General features: G+C 47.3%; 1 long non-coding RNA gene across 1 annotated transcript; it reads left to right on the top strand.

Moving 5' to 3' along the window:
- Positions 1-10,157: 10,157 nt before the first annotated feature.
- LOC119316781 lies at positions 10,158-11,219 on the top strand. The gene is made up of 3 exons (XR_005153307.1): positions 10,158-10,502; positions 10,718-10,847; positions 10,999-11,219. It is a non-coding gene; the product is annotated as an uncharacterized LOC119316781 (long non-coding RNA).
- Positions 11,220-15,749: the final 4,530 nt, after the last annotated feature.

Consider the following 15,749-nt stretch of genomic DNA (forward strand, 5'->3'; position numbering starts at 1 on the left):
CGCTCTATATTCACTGCCTTTATAAGGAGATAAGAACCCACCTTTTCACCCCACGCCATCTTCTTCCTCAGCCCATTCGCTCTCAAGCTCCAGAGCCCAAGCTTCGATCCCTTCCGTCCTTAGAAAACATTCAAGCCATGTCCGGATCTGCAGCGCAGGGCAAGTGGATGGCCTCCTCCATCACGGAGGAGGACATCAAGGAGCTCCGGGAAGTGGGGTGGTTGTCCAAGGAAATCGCCCACCGGCTTCCATCCAAGAAGCAGATCATCCCTACTCCAGAGCCCCATGAGAGGGTAGTATTTATCCCTCATTTCCTCTGCGGATTAGGGTTTCCCCTCCATCCTTTCGTCTGCGGCCTTATGTTTTACTACGGGCTAGATTTCCATGATCTAGCTCCGAATTCCTTCCTCAACATTTTGGCGTTCATCGTTGTATGTGAGGCATTCCTCCGCATCCCTCCCCACTTCGGCCTATGGCTCAAGGTCTTCAATGTGAAGCCAAAAGTGGTGGACGGTCAACACGCGGAGGACGGCGGCGGCATGGTGAGCAAGCTTCCCAACATCACTAAAGGCACCTTCGTGGAGACCGTGAAGGGGTGGCAGCAGGGGTGGTTCTATGTCACGGAACCCCGTGACTCCACATGGGCCGCTCCTCCCGAGTTCAAGTCCGGGCCTCCACTGCGGCTGACATCCTGGCTCAACAAGGGCCTGGACTGGGCGTCATCTGACAAGGTGACGATGCTGCAGAAGTGCATCAAGAGTATGGTAGACAAGAATACCAGACTTGCTAGCGTAATCCAAGTAATGCTCTTTCAACAGATTCTCCCCTGTCAAGACCAGACTCAGCGCATGTGGGAGTCCGACCCGGGTGGTCCCCGGACCCTGCGGCGATTCTTCAGCACGGAGCACGAACACATGTGGAAACTGTTGTTCAAGACCCAAAATACGTGGCCAGAAACGACCGAGGATCTCGGCCTCGACTGTACTCATGCATCGTCTCCCGTAAGTTTTTATGATAACTTTATTATTTGCAAATCCAAGGGGCTTACTAAGCTTTCCATTCTTCCCACGGGGTTGGATGAAGAAGGCGGAGCGGATTCACTGTCCAGCTCCGCTACCCAAAGACCCAACCATCCCTCTATTAGCGAGGATGTTGGTTCTGACGCCATATCAGGCGCCAGAAAAGCGGGCCAAGAAGAAGGGTAAGGAGGCCAAAAGTAGCCTCCGCCGTAAAGGTGCTTCGAACGTAGTGTCCGAAGACACCAAGACCCACTCCTCCCCTGATGAAGATGAAGCGGAGGAGGAAGAGAGTAAATCTCCCCTTAAGGGGGGGAGAAGAAAAGGGGGGCTTCCACGGATCTGGAGAATCTCCCTCACGGACGACTCCGAATCGGACGCTGATGAATGGCGCCCCAGGCCGAAGCCCTTAGCCGGATTGTAAGTACCCCCAAAGGCACTTGTACTTATATATCTAAATGGCTTTCCGCTTTGTGATCTTAATATACTGCATTACGTGCTGCAGACTGGCTCGCATCCTCCCCCAGCAATCCTCATCTTCGGGGAATTCACTGGATCCGAACATGATGGACAATGGGTCGCCTCCGCCGGCCTCCTCCCCCAAAGCTACGGATGATGCCGAAGGGTTGTCCTGAAGGACCCTTCCGGGTCAGGGGGATGTGCGGGGATCTGCCAAGGTGGCGCTAGAGGGTGATATCCCTGCTACCGAAAACATGGGGGAATCGACCCCCATGGAGACTGACGATGGGGGCCATGCCCAATTCGGCCCCCAACCAAATATTATTCCGGAGACCAATACGGCTCCGGGATCAGGTGGGCAACCTCCTTCGAAAGAAGGGGGTCCGCAAATCCCACCGGCGACCTCTGTCAATCCCAAGGCGCCGGATACTCTGGTGGAAGCACTTCAGAGTGCCACCATTGTAGAAGAACATCGTACCCTTATGGGTACGGTGGTTGAAAGGGTTCGGCCCGCCAAAAGCGGATTGAATGAGGCATATACTAGCCTTCTGAGAGGCTTTGAGGTACGTAATACCTTTTGGCTATATGAGAAAAAGTGTCTGTGTATAGATAGTAGCCCCTAAGACTCTGTTCGGTATTCACAAGGAAAGGCCGAATAGAGCATCTAATGACTCAATCAGGAGATTAACACACATATCTATTTGAACCAAACAGGCTGCGATGCAGGCGTTAGCTACCCATGCCGCCGAAGCATCTAAGCTGAGGCGGAAGTTAGCGGAAAAGAAAGGTACGTGATACCAAAAATGCTTCTGAAATAATATTAGCAATAATTTGCCATCTGAATGAGTCTTATAAGTTTGCTCATAACTGCCGCGCCTGAGGTCGATACCCTCAAGAGCGCGTTGGCCGAGGCCAAGAAAGAGGCATAGGAGGAACGAGCCGCCCGCCGAAGACATGAGTCAAGGGTGGAGGAAGTCCAGCAAGAGCTCAAGGATTCTATAAGCAAATGTGAGTCCTTAGAGCAAAAAATTTCGGATCAAAAATCTGAACTTCCTAAGGCTCTCCAAAGTGCTCAGGAGGCCCGGACTGAAGCCCAAAACACCTGCCGGGAGATCCAGGAGGAAAAGCAAATTGTGGCTGGTAAGGCCTTTAACATGCAGAGAAAATTTGTGAGGAAAAAATACATCTTACTGACCCAGATGTGGAGTTCCCCAGGAGCATTTGCGGACCTGCCCCGGAGTGTTGCCGATGCAGCGGAGATCTTCCAAGCTAAAGAGGGGAGCTCGACAGAAAAGCTATTCTGGTCGCAATACCTTGCGCCTCAGCATCTCGTGCCCCTCAACGATCAGCTGAAGCAGTTGACCGAACTGCATAGGGTGGCCGGATTGGCCATGAGGGATTTTATAATCCACTTGTGGCATGCCGAACCCATACCGAGTAGCTACTTCGGGCTCGTGAAGCGGCTGGTTAGTGCATGCCCCTGGCTTGATGCCGTGAAGCGGTCAGTCTGCATCGAAGGTGCGCGGATGGCCTTTGCCTGTGTCGAAGTGCAGTGAGCGAAGATGGACGCCGTCAAGCTTGCAACCGAGGGACCGCCCGTAGGCAAAGAGCACAGCACGCCGGAGTGGTATTTAGATGATGTCCTAGAAGGATCCCGTATTGTAGAGGGCCAATGTTCGAAGCACATCATTTTTGAATGAATGTATCCTATGTTGTCCAATCTTGTATTATGAAACAAGGCTTATGTATGATATGCTGCTTGTTGTATTTTAAATATTTTCCTCCTGTGCGGCCGTTTACAACATCTGAGAGTTGGCCAGTCGTCGGCTTCAGCCCCCACATAGGTAGTATGGGGGTGTTCGGGGTAGCACCAAAACACACTTGACCCAGTGACTTGGTCCGTGAAGGAGGTGTTAGTGGAGCGAACCAGGCAATCGGACTATATTGCTTTATCGCTCTCACTTAGCCATAGGAGTTTTATAATGGGATTATAGGCGCAACCCCTATATTGTTCGGTTATCCAAACTTGGGTGTTGTGGATGCCCGGCCGGGTGAAGGCCGGCCTGTCGCGTAATGCAGAAAAAATCGCAAGAGATTTATACCTAGTCACCGAATAGCTGACCAGCTCTCGCCGCATCATGACAGTCAGTTTTCGGCTTTCTCTACTAAGGTGTCTGTCCGTATGAACTAGAAACACAATTGTAGTAGTTCTCCCTTTACTACCTTAGCCGAACAAGCGGAACATAAGGTAGTAGCCACAGGAGCCCGGCAACCCAACTATTGACCAAAGACATGATTCAGAGCCGATGCATATAATGCTATATTCGGGACGCTGAATTGCACTGTGAAAGTGTTCGGACTTTGTTTATTTAAAAAAATGTACGTGGCTCAACAGAGCCCTTGGCGATTTAAGTCGTACCGAGGTGTACATGACAATCGGACAAAAACAGGGAGACACAGATTAAGAAATAGGCCAATACCGCATAGGTTGGGCTGGAAACTATTTCCATTAGTCTGATTGATACGTCAAAACATATTGGTACAAATAGTGCAGTAAGAAACAAGGCTATTTTACATGCCGAGCATAAGGGAAAGCTGTGCATGTGTCCTAAAAATGGATGAGGTGATCTTTAAAGACCCTGTAGGTACTCTGCCACGCGTCCATGCTACTTTTTCCCCTTGGTGTATTGTCCTTCGAGAGGATCATCGATCGGTGTTTTCATGATAGGCCTCGAAAAGAGGCCTTGGTATCGTCGAACAAGTGACGTGGGTTGTGAGGAACCTGAAAAAAGAAAAAAGGAAATATGAGCGTCCAGATAGGGTCTAGCCGTATTGTGGACTTTATCTTTATTATGCCTCCATCCTTTCCCATGGTACCTTTAGTGCGTAATTATGCACGTGTGGTACATGTGCCACATTTGGTAGGGGCTGAGATGGAGACCGAATTGCTAATCGAGCTCCTGACAAGCTGGACTGTCATACTGTGGGGTAGTCCGGACTCATTTGACAGTGTCCGGGAACTTGGCCGCTGATGTAATAGTGGCTTGATAAGGCCGCCCTGTACTTCCGCTGCCAGGGCCACGGTGTGCTCCTCAGTACGGAGGGAGCGTTCCATGTTTCCATTGACCGTTATAACGCCGTGTGGTCCGGGCATCTTGAGTTTGAGATAGGCATAGTGTGGGACCGCATTGAAGCGAGCGAACACGGTTCGTCCGAGTAGTGCATGGTACCCACTGCGGAAGGGGACAATGTCGAAGATCAAGTCTTCGCTTCGGAAGTTGTCCGGCGAACCAAAGACAACCTCCAATGTGATTGAGCCCATGTAGCGGGCCTCTACACAAGGTATTACTCCTTTAAAGGTAGTTTTGGTAGGCTTGACTCTTGACGGATCAATACCCATCTTGTGGACTGTGTCTTGATAGAGCAGGTTAAGGCTGCTGCCGCCGTCCATGAGGACTCGCGTAAGGTGGAATCCGTGAATGATTGGGTCGAGGACCAGTGAGGCCGAACCTCCGTGATGGATACTGGTCGAATGGTCCCTGCGATCGAAGGAGGTCAGATAGGCCGACCATGGGTTGAATTTTGGGGCAACTAGCTCTATCGCATAGACGTCCCTTAGGGCGCGCTTGCGCTCCCTCTTGGGGATATGAGTGACATATATCATATTTACCATTTTGACTTCGTGGGGAAATTTCTTTTGTCCCCCTGTGTTTGGTGGATGAGGCTCCTCGTCATCGTCCTCGCTGGGCGACCCTTTCTCCTTATGTTCTATGTTTAACTTGACAGCCTGTTTAAAGACCCAACAACTTCGGTTGGCATTATTGGCATGCTTGTCGGGGGTATCGCGAATCGGGCAGGGTCGATCGAGTATTCGGTCCAAGCTGGATGAGCCCTCTTTGTTTCTTTTGAATGGCTTCTTCCGCTGACCGGACTTGGAGCCGCTGAATCCGGCATTGACCGTCGTGTCTTCGGTATTGTCATTATTGCTGTGGCGCTTGTGTTTGCTGCATTGGGGCCTACCGTTGTTATTCTTAGCTTCAGAAGTGCCAGGTTCACTTGTACTATTACTGCTACAGGCTAACCAACTATCTTCGCCCGCGCAAAAGCGGGTGAGGGCTGCCATGGACTTCAGCTTCTCTTGACCGAGGCGTCGGGCGAGCCATTCATTGCGAATGCTATGTTTAAAGGCCGATAGGGCTTCGGCATCTAGGCAATCAACAATCTGGTTCTTTTTAATGAGGAACCTAGTCCAAAAAAATTTGGCGGACTCTCCGGGCTGCTGGACAATATGACTGAGGTCATCAGCATCTGGAGGCCGGATGTAGGTGCCTTGGAAGTTGTCTCCAAAGGCATCCTCCAGGTCTTCCCAGCTTCTGATAGAGTTTTCTGGGAGGCTGTTTAACCAGTGTCGAGCTGGCCCATTAAGATTTAGGGGGAGGTATTTGATGGCGTGTAGCTCATCACCGCGAGCCCTGTGAATGTGGAGAAGAAAATCTTCAATCCATACTGCGGGATCTGTTGTGCCGTCATATGATTCGATGTTCACGGGTTTAAACCCTTTTGGGAACTGGTGCTCCATTACCTCATTGGTGAAGCATAGGGGGTGTGCAGCACCTCTATATCGGGCCATGTCAGGATGCAGTTCGGATGAAGTCCGTATGCGGTTTTCGGCCTGGGCGTGGTTATGCTTGTCGCACCAGGATTGATAACCATCCTCTCGCGCCGGGGCACGCCCCCGTGATCCATAGACTGATCTGGTTCGACCTGCTCTATTTTCCAGGTCCTGTCGTAGGTCATATGTGTATCCCCGGGCTGTTGTTTCTATACTTTTATGGTGAGGTGGTGCGGGCTGGTGTTCGGCTTGAGTTATCGTTCTGTCCCGACCACGTGGTGGTCGATAGGGTCCGTCAGCCATGTTACGCACGGGTGGTATGGGCTCCAGCGCCTCATCGTCGAATTGGGGTAGCAGCTTACGCTTCGGGTAACTCTTTGTTGGGTGTTCGAGGTCGTATTCTTCGGCTGCTAGGACATTAGTCCATCTATCGTTGAGCAGATCTTGGTCATCTTGGAGCTTCTGTTGCTTCTTTTTTAGGCTTCTTGCCGTGGCTATTAGCCGGTGCTTAAAGCGCTCTTGTTCAAGAGGTTCTTCTGGCATGATAAAGTCTTCATTGCCGAGGCTCACATCGTCCTCGGAGAGTGGTAGATAGTTGCTATCCTCCGAGTCTTCATTCCCTGCTTGATTGTCTGGGTCGGCTTGCCCGTCCTCCTGATCATCCTGTTCGGATGTTGGTTCGATGGGGTCTTCTTGGTATTCGACATTCTCTGGAGTGTCATCATATCCGGTGCCAGTATTGCTGTCTTTTCCGCGACGCGATTTAGAGCGGCGCCGCTGACGTCGATGCTTTGGTGGGATCTCAGGAGGTTCATCCTCAACTGGGTCCTTCTCATCATCGTCGTCGCCTTTTTTAGGTGTGTCCACCATGTACACGTCGTATGAAGAAGTGGCCATCCAGCGTCTGATGAACGGCGGGTTTTGGGCCTGCTCCGCTTCGGCACCGTCGTCCATACCGTCGATGTCTTCGGAGACGTAGTCGAGCATGTTGGTTAGATCATCGACAGTGGCTATAAAGTGGGTGGTGGGTGGGAAGTAAAATTCCCTATTTTCAGCCTGTAGTCCGGGCTGGGTGCAATTCGGAAGGGGTTCCTCTGTGATGGCGACGGATCGCATTAAGTCTAGAGCCTCATTTAAGAGTGAGGTTTGGACGGGGACCAAAGTTCCCTGGCCGAGCTCGCAGGATGCGAACTTTGAGGGTTCGGAGCTAGTGTCCGGAGAAGAGCCCGGCTTTGTGATGACTGCCGGTGGTGCTATCCTCTCCGGTTCTCCAATGTTGAGCTCTATAGCCGTAGAGAGTCCGGCGGGCTCTAGACTCCTGTCTTCGGACTTGGTGACGTGCTCCGGATCTAAGGCCGGAGCGGTGGTTGGAGCCGCGAACCCTTGGAAGATCAACTCTCCTCGCATATCAGCGACATAGTTCAGATTTCCAAAACTAATCTAGTGACCAGGGGCGTAGCTGTCGATCTTCTCCAGGTGGCCAACCGAGTTAGCGCGCAGTGCGAAGCCGCCGAATACGAAGATCTGGCCAGGGAGAAAAATCTCCTTCCCGGAAGCATTGTTGTGGATGATCGATGGAGCCATCGACCCTTTCAATGACGGCATAGTGGAACTCTCAATGAAAGCACCAATGTCGGTGCAAAACGGGCAGATCTCGGGTAGGGGGTCCTGAACTGTGTGTCTAAGGATCGAAGGTAATAGGAGACAGGGACACGCTGTTTACCCAGATTCGGGCCCTCTTGATAGAGGTAATACCCTACGTCCTGCTTGATTGACTTTGATGAGTATAGGGATTACAAAAGTTGATCCACCACGAGATCGTAATGGCTAAACCCTAGATGTCTAGCCTGTATGATTATGATTGCCTCTATGGACTAAACCCTCCGGTTTATATAGACATCGGAGGGGGCTAGGGTTGTACAAAGTCGGTTTACAGAGAAAGGAATCTTAATATCCGCATGCCAAGCTTGCCTTCCATGCCAAGGAGAGTCCCATCCGAACACGGGGAAAAGCCTTCTATCTTGTATCTTCGCAGCCCATTAGTCCGGCCCATGTTACATAGCCCGGACACCCGAGGACCCCCTAATCCAGGACTCCCTCAGCGCCCCCCACCTTGTGGGCCCCTGGTAGGCCTCCGGTGCCCATCTTCTGCTATATGGTGTGTTTTGACCTGGAAAAATCAGAGGGAAGCTTTCGGGACGAAGCTCCGCTGTCTTGAGGTGGAACCTGGGCAAAACCAATCTAGGGCTCCGGTGGATTTGTTCTGTCGGGGAAACATCCCTCCCGGAGGGGGGAAATCGAAGCCATCGTCATCACCATCGAGAGGGGGACAATCTCCATCAACATAATCACCAGCACCATCTCCTCTCAAACTCTAGTTCATCTCTTGTATTCGGTCTTGGTCCCAAAACCTCAGATTGGTACCTGTGGGTTGCTAGTAGTGTTGATTACTCCTTGTAGTTGATGCTAGTTGGTTTATTCGGTGAAAGATTATATTTTCAAATCCTTAATGATAATTAATACTCCTCTAATTATGAATATTAATATGCTTTGTGAGTAGTTACGTTTGTTCCTCGGGACATGGGAGAAGTCTTGTTATAAGTAATCATGTGAATTGGCTATTCGCTTGATATTTTGATGAGATGTATGTTTTCTCTCCTCTAGTGGTGTTATGTGAACGTCGACTACATGACAGTTCACCATTATTTGGGCCTAGGGGAAGGCATTGGGAAGTAATAAGTAGATGATGGGTTGCTAGAGTGACATAAGCTTAAACCCTTGTTTATGCGTTTCTTCGTAAGGGGCTGATTTGGATCCATATGTTTCATGCTATGGTTAGGTTTACCTTAATTCTTCTTTCGTAGTTGTGGATGCTTGCGAGAGGGGTTAATCATAAGTGGGAGGCTTGTCCAAGGAAGGTCAGCACCTAAGAACCGGTCCACCCACATATAAAATTATCAAAGTAATGAACGTGAATCATATGAGCATGATGAAAACTAATTTGACAACAATTCCCATGTGTCCTCGGGAGCGCTTTGCTTTATATAAGAGTTTGTCCAGGCTTGTCCTTTGCTACAAAAAGGATTGGGCCACCTTGCTGCACCTTATTTACTTTTATTACTTGTTACCCCTTACAATTTATCTTATCACAAAACTATCTGTTACCGATAATTTCAGTGCTTGCAAAGAATATACCTTGCTGAAAACCGCTTATCATTTCCTTCTGCTCCTCGTTGAGTTCGACGCTCTTACTTATCGAAAGGACTATGATAGACCCCCTATACTTGTGGGTCATCAATATTCTTTTCTGGCGCCGTTGCCGAGAGTGAAGCGCCTTTGGTAAGTGGAACTTGGTAAGGAAACATTTATATAGTGTGCTGAAATTTATTGTCACTTGTTACTATGGAAAATAATCCTTTGAGGGGCTTGTTCGGGGTATCTTCACCTCGAACGGAACCACAATTAGTTATGTGGATGACATATCGTTGATTGGAAATGATATAGAATTTCTAGATAGCATAAATGGATACTTTGATAAGAATTTTTCAATGAAAGACCACGGTGAAGCTGCTTACATATTAGGCATCAAGATCTATAGAGATAGATCAAGACGCTTGATAAGAATTTCACATAGCATATACCCTAATAAAGTTTTGAAGAATCTCAAAATGTCACTACACCACAACCCTTGATTGGGGGGAATTAATTGCCGGGAAAAAATACCTAAACAAGGGCAATAGATCTGCTGGGACATCTGTTACTGCCGAGAGAATCACTTCGGGGCACATAAACTGCCGGGAGAACTTAAGCAACGTGGGCAATCACACTGCCGGCAAATATTTAGGGCAAATTTTCTGTCGGGGCAACTAAACCACGACACATTTGCTGCCGGTGACTGTCTTTAGCGCGAGACAAAATTATACTGAGCCTGAAGCCCGCGCCAGCGAGGAAAAAGGCGCGAGAGACGAAAATTTCAGAACACAAGACGCACCCCAATTGTTCTAAAAAACAAGACGCGCCCCAATCTGAAATCGACCAAATCCAATTCACCCCCAGATCTCGATGTGCCCTACACCAGATCCAATCTCAAGACCGCAGCTGCCGCCCCCAAGCACCTCACCCCCGGCCCCCGCCGCCGCCCACAACTACCCATCGCCACCTATCGCCCTCCACGTTGACCACTGCCACCGACTACCCTCCTCCCCAACCACTGCTGCCATCGCCCCCACCCACCGCACCCCGCCCAACCACCTCACAGCAGCACCGCCGAGCACCCAACTGACACGGACAACCACCGGCGCCGACCGGCCCGTCATCGAGCAACTCCACCACCGACCAGCCTCCTCTGTCGGGCGCCTTCCATTGCTACATCGCGAGCTTCCTCCCCCGAGCAGGCCTCTCCCCGTACCTCGTAGGTCTGGCCCTTCCATCCCCGTCTGCTCCCCAATGCTCCTACCTCACCAGCGCTGCTGGCTGCTTTAGCTCCATGTGTCAATCCCCGTTGGAGATGTGGACTTCTTAATATACGCCATCCGTAGCTGGCATTGACTGAGGCTTAATCGCTGCTGATGTTGCTTGCATTTGACCTTTTTAGACCTCCAAGAATTTATCCCCTTATATGATTATGTAGTGGTGAGTTACAAGATGGGAGAGGATGCGGCATAAGGAAGCCCTTGGTATGTTCAGATGAGCAAGGATGGCTCCCCTTACCTTAGGAAAGTGGACCTCAAGATGTATTCTAGCCACGGCAGCCTCCAATGGTTAGTGTTCGATCCCATGGTATTTCCTTGTGTTTGGACATTACAGCTACGGTTTTAGATATACAATGTTCTCCTGGGTCCTAACCGCTTCCAAGAATGTTGTTAAGATTTATGGATGTAGTCTTGATGCTTATATGGACTAATTTCTCAGGGGATGATACACCTTCAAGTTGATGTAAGCACAAAATCACGTTGGGATGGCAACCTCCATTAATTTATATCAGCATGAATTAGATATCACCAATGGAACCTTGCCTGCAGTTTCACATTCTGATTAATTATAATTTAGTTGGATACTAATGCCACGTGATCTTGTAGTTTAACTCTCTGTGTATCTATAATTTATATCTTATCATTTTTCTGGAATGATTCCGGCTAAGTGTATATTTCAATGAAATAATGGATTAAATAAAATGTTTCATTTTGTCAACGGTTCATGTTAAGCTAAACACTAATATATGATATAGACTTAAGTATCAATACACCCAAGCAAATGTATTGGGTATACCTTTAGCAATCAGATAACTATGATTGTCGTGTGAGAAAATAATTTTCACATATTTTTTCTACTACCACTGCTTCTCAGCCTTATCATGTGCAATTTACATAAGTTATCATCTCGTTGGAAACTGTTGGTGGCGGTGGACTGGGGGAAATACTATGTGTAGCAATGACAAGCTCGCCCTAAATGTGTTGCTCGCTAAGGTACTTAATATTTTTGATGAATTTTAAGAGGTTCAAATTGGTACTATTTTGAATGGTATAGTCGGATTCGATAAAATGCATAAATGATGTCATGATGATTCTTTGTTTAGAATATGATGAATGATCATTTGTGGCTCTTGCCTATGTTACAAGGTGTGAAGTTGAGTAACACTCAAAGCCCGACCACGTCAGAAGACAGAGAGGGAATGAAAGTCATTCCCTATGCCTTAGCCATAGGTTCCATAAGTATGCCATGTTGTGTACCAGACCTATTATGTGCCTTGCCATGAGTTTGGCAAGGGGTACAATAGTGATCCAGGAGTAGATCACTGGATAGCGGTCAAAATTATCCTTACAGAACTAAAAAAATATTTTCTCGGTTATGGAGGTGATAAAGAGTTCGTCGTAGAGAGTTATGTCTATGCAAGCTTTGACACCAATTCGGATGACTATGAGTATCAATCTGGATACATATTGAAAGTGGGAGCAATTAGCTAGAGTAGCTCCATGCAGAACATTGTAGACATATAAATTTGCAAAATAAATATGGATCTGAATGTGACAGACCCATTGACTAAACTTCTCTCACAAGCAAAACATGATCACATCTTAGTACTCTTTGGGTGTTAATCACATGGCGATGTGAACTAGATTATTGACTCTAGTAAACTCTTTGGGTGTTGGTCACATGGCGATGTGAACTATGGGTGTTAATCACATGGCGATGTGAACTATATTATTGACTCTAGTGCAAGTGGGAGACTGATGGAAATATGCCCTAGAGGCAATAATAAAATGGTTATTATTATATTTCCTAAATCATGATAAAGGTTTATTATTCATGCTATAATTGTATTGATCGGGAACTTAAATACATGTGTGGATAGATAAACAAATACCAGTCCCTAGTAAGCCTCTACTAGACTAGCTCGTTGATCAAAGATGGTTAAGGTTTCCTAACCATAGACATGAGTTTTCATTTGATAACGGGATCACATCATTAGGAGAATGATGTGATGGACAAGACCCATCTGTTAGCTTAGCATATGATCGTTCAGTTTATTGCTACTGCTTTCTTAATGTCAAATACATGTTCCTTCGACCATGAGATCATACAACTCCCGGATACCGGAGGAATACCTTGTGTGCTATCAAATGTCACAAAGTAACTGGGTGATCATAAAGATGCTCTACGGTATCTCCGAAGGTGTCTGTTGAGTTGGAGTGAATCGAGATTGGGATTTGTCACTCCAATCGGAGAGGTATCTCTGGTCCCTCTCAGTAATACACATCACAAGAAGCTGCCAAGCGAAGTGACTCAGGAGTTAGTTGCAAGATGATGTATTACGAAACGACTAAACAGACATTCTGGTAATGAGACTAAACTAGGTATAGATATACTAACAATCGAATCTCGGGCAAGTAACATCCCGAGAGACAAAGGGAATTATGTATGTTTTCATAAAGGTTCAACCGATAAAAGATTTTCGTGGAATATGTAGGAATCAATATGGGCATCCAGGTACCGCTATTGGTTATTGACCGGAGAGGTGTCTCGGTCATGACTACATAATTCTAGAACCCGTAGGGTCGCACGCTTAACGTTCGTTGGCGCTAGAGTAGTATTGGGATATTTGATGAGTGGTAACCAAATGTTGTTCGGAGTCCCGGATGAGATCCCACACGTCACGAGGAGTCTCATAATGGTTGAGAGGTAAATATTTATATATGGGAAGTCATATTTTGGGTTCCGGAAAAAGTGCAGTTTTTTCGGTATTGTACCGGGAAGCTTCTAGAAGGTTCTGGAGGATTCCGGAGGGGTCTGGAAGTCCACAAGTGGGTCCACCATGACCCAAGTGCTAGCATTGGCTTCGGGGAGGTGCCCTGGCCTTATTAGGATAGGCGTACCAAGTCCTCAAAAGCCCATGTGGCTAGGGAAGGCAAAAAAGGAAGGAGTCCTAGTAGGAATAGGATTGAACTTGTCCAACTCCTCTCCCCCTTAGCTGCGCCCTAGGGCTTGGAGGGGATGTTTCCCACACCCCTCCACCTATATATAGAGGGGAGGTGGCGTCCCAAGAGGACACACCAAGACCTTGGCACGCATCTCTCTCCCGTTACTCCTTAGTTCCATCGCCTCGTCCGGGCGACGCTTAGCGAAGCGCTGTCGGTACTCCACCACCACCATCACCACCACGCCATCGTGTTGGTTGTGATCCCATCTACTTCTCCTCTCTCGCTTGCTAGATCAAGAAGGAGGAGACATTGCTACCTCTTGAGCACTGCATTGGTTTTCCCTTGAAGAGGAAAGGGTGGTACAGTAAAGCATCGTAAGTATTTCCCTCAGTTTTTGAGAACCAAGGTATCAATCCAGTAGGAGACCACGCGCGAGTCACCTCGTACCTACACAAACAAATAAGAACCTCGCAACCAACATGATAAAGGGGTTGTCAATCCCTTCACGGCCACTTGCAAGAGTGAGATCTGATAGAGATAATAATAATAAGATAAATATTTTTGGTATTTTTATGATATAGATTGAAAGTAAAGATTGCAAAATAAAATAGATTGGAAACTTGTATGATGGAGAATAGACCCGGGGGGCCATAGGTTTCACTAGTGGCTTCTCTCAAGATAGCATAAGTATTACGGTGGGTGAACAAATTACTGTCGAGCAATTGATAGAAAAGCAAATAATTATGAGAATATTTAGGTATGATCATGTATATAGGCATCACATCCGCGACAAGTAGACCGACTCCTGCCTGCATCTACTACTATTACTCCACACATCGACCGCTATCCAGCATGCATCTAGATTATTAAGTTCATAAGAACAGAGTAACGCCCTAAGCAAGATGACATGATGTAGAGGGATAAACTCATGCAATATGATGTAAACCCCATCTTTTTATCCTCGATGGCAACAATACAATACATGTTGTTTCCCTTTCTATCACTGGAATCAAGCACCACAAGATTGAACCCAAAGCTAAGCACTTCTCCCATTGCAAGAAAGATCAATCTAGTAGGCCAAACCAAACTGATAATTTGAAGAGACTTGTAAAGATAAACCAACCATACATAAAAGAATTTAGAGAAGATTCAAATATTGTTCATAGATAAACTTGATCATAAACCCACAATTCATCGGATCTCGACAAACACACCGCAAAAGAAGATTACATCGAATAGATCTCCAAGAGAATCAAGGAGAACTTTGTATTGAGATCCAAAGAGAGAGAAGAAGCCATCTAGCTACTAGCTATGGACCCAAAGGTCTGAAGTAAACTACTCACACATCATCGGAGAGGCCACAGAGTTGATGTAGAGGCCCTCCGTGAACAATGCCCCCTCCGGCGGAGCTCCGGAAAAGGCCCCAAGATGGGATCTCTTGGGTACAGAAGGTTGCGGCGGTGGAAATAGGGTTTCGTGGTGCTCCTGGATGTTTGTGGGGTACATGGATATATATAGGAGGAAGAAGTACATCGGTGGAGCAACGAGGGGCCCACGAGGGTGGAGCGCGCGCCTAGTGGGTGGGCGCGCCCCCTCCCTCGTGGCCTCCTCGATTGTTTCTTGACGTCCACTCCAAGTCTCCTGGATCACGTTTGTTCCAAAAATAACGCTCCTGAAGGTTTCATTTCATTTGGACTCTGTTTGATATTCCTTTTCGTCGAAACACTAAAATAGGCAAAAAAACAGCAATTTGGGCTGGGCCTCCGGTTAATAGGTTAGTCCGAAAAATAATATAAAAGTGTAAAAATAAGCCCATTAACATCCAAAATAGATAATATAATAGCATGGAGCAATCAAAAATTATAGATACGTTGGAGACGTATCAAGCATCCCCAAGATTAATTCCTGCTCGTCCTCGAGTAGGTAAATGATAAAAACAGAATTTTTGATGTGGAATGCTTCCTAACATATTTCTCAATGTAATTTGTCTTTATTATGGCATGAATGTTCAGATCCGAAAGATTCAAGATAAAAGTTTAATATTGACATAGAAATAATAATACTTCAAGCATACTAACTAAGCAATCATGTCTTCTCCAAATAACATGGCCAAAGAAAGTTATCCCTACAAAATCATATAGTATGGCTATGCTCTATCTTCATCAAACAAAATATTAAATCATGCACAACCCCAATGACAAGCCAAGCAATTGTTTCATTTTTTTATGTTCTCAAACTTTTTCA

This window comes from Triticum dicoccoides, chromosome 6A (assembly GCF_002162155.2).
Source record: "Triticum dicoccoides isolate Atlit2015 ecotype Zavitan chromosome 6A, WEW_v2.0, whole genome shotgun sequence".
NCBI classification, from domain to species: domain Eukaryota; kingdom Viridiplantae; phylum Streptophyta; class Magnoliopsida; order Poales; family Poaceae; genus Triticum; species Triticum dicoccoides.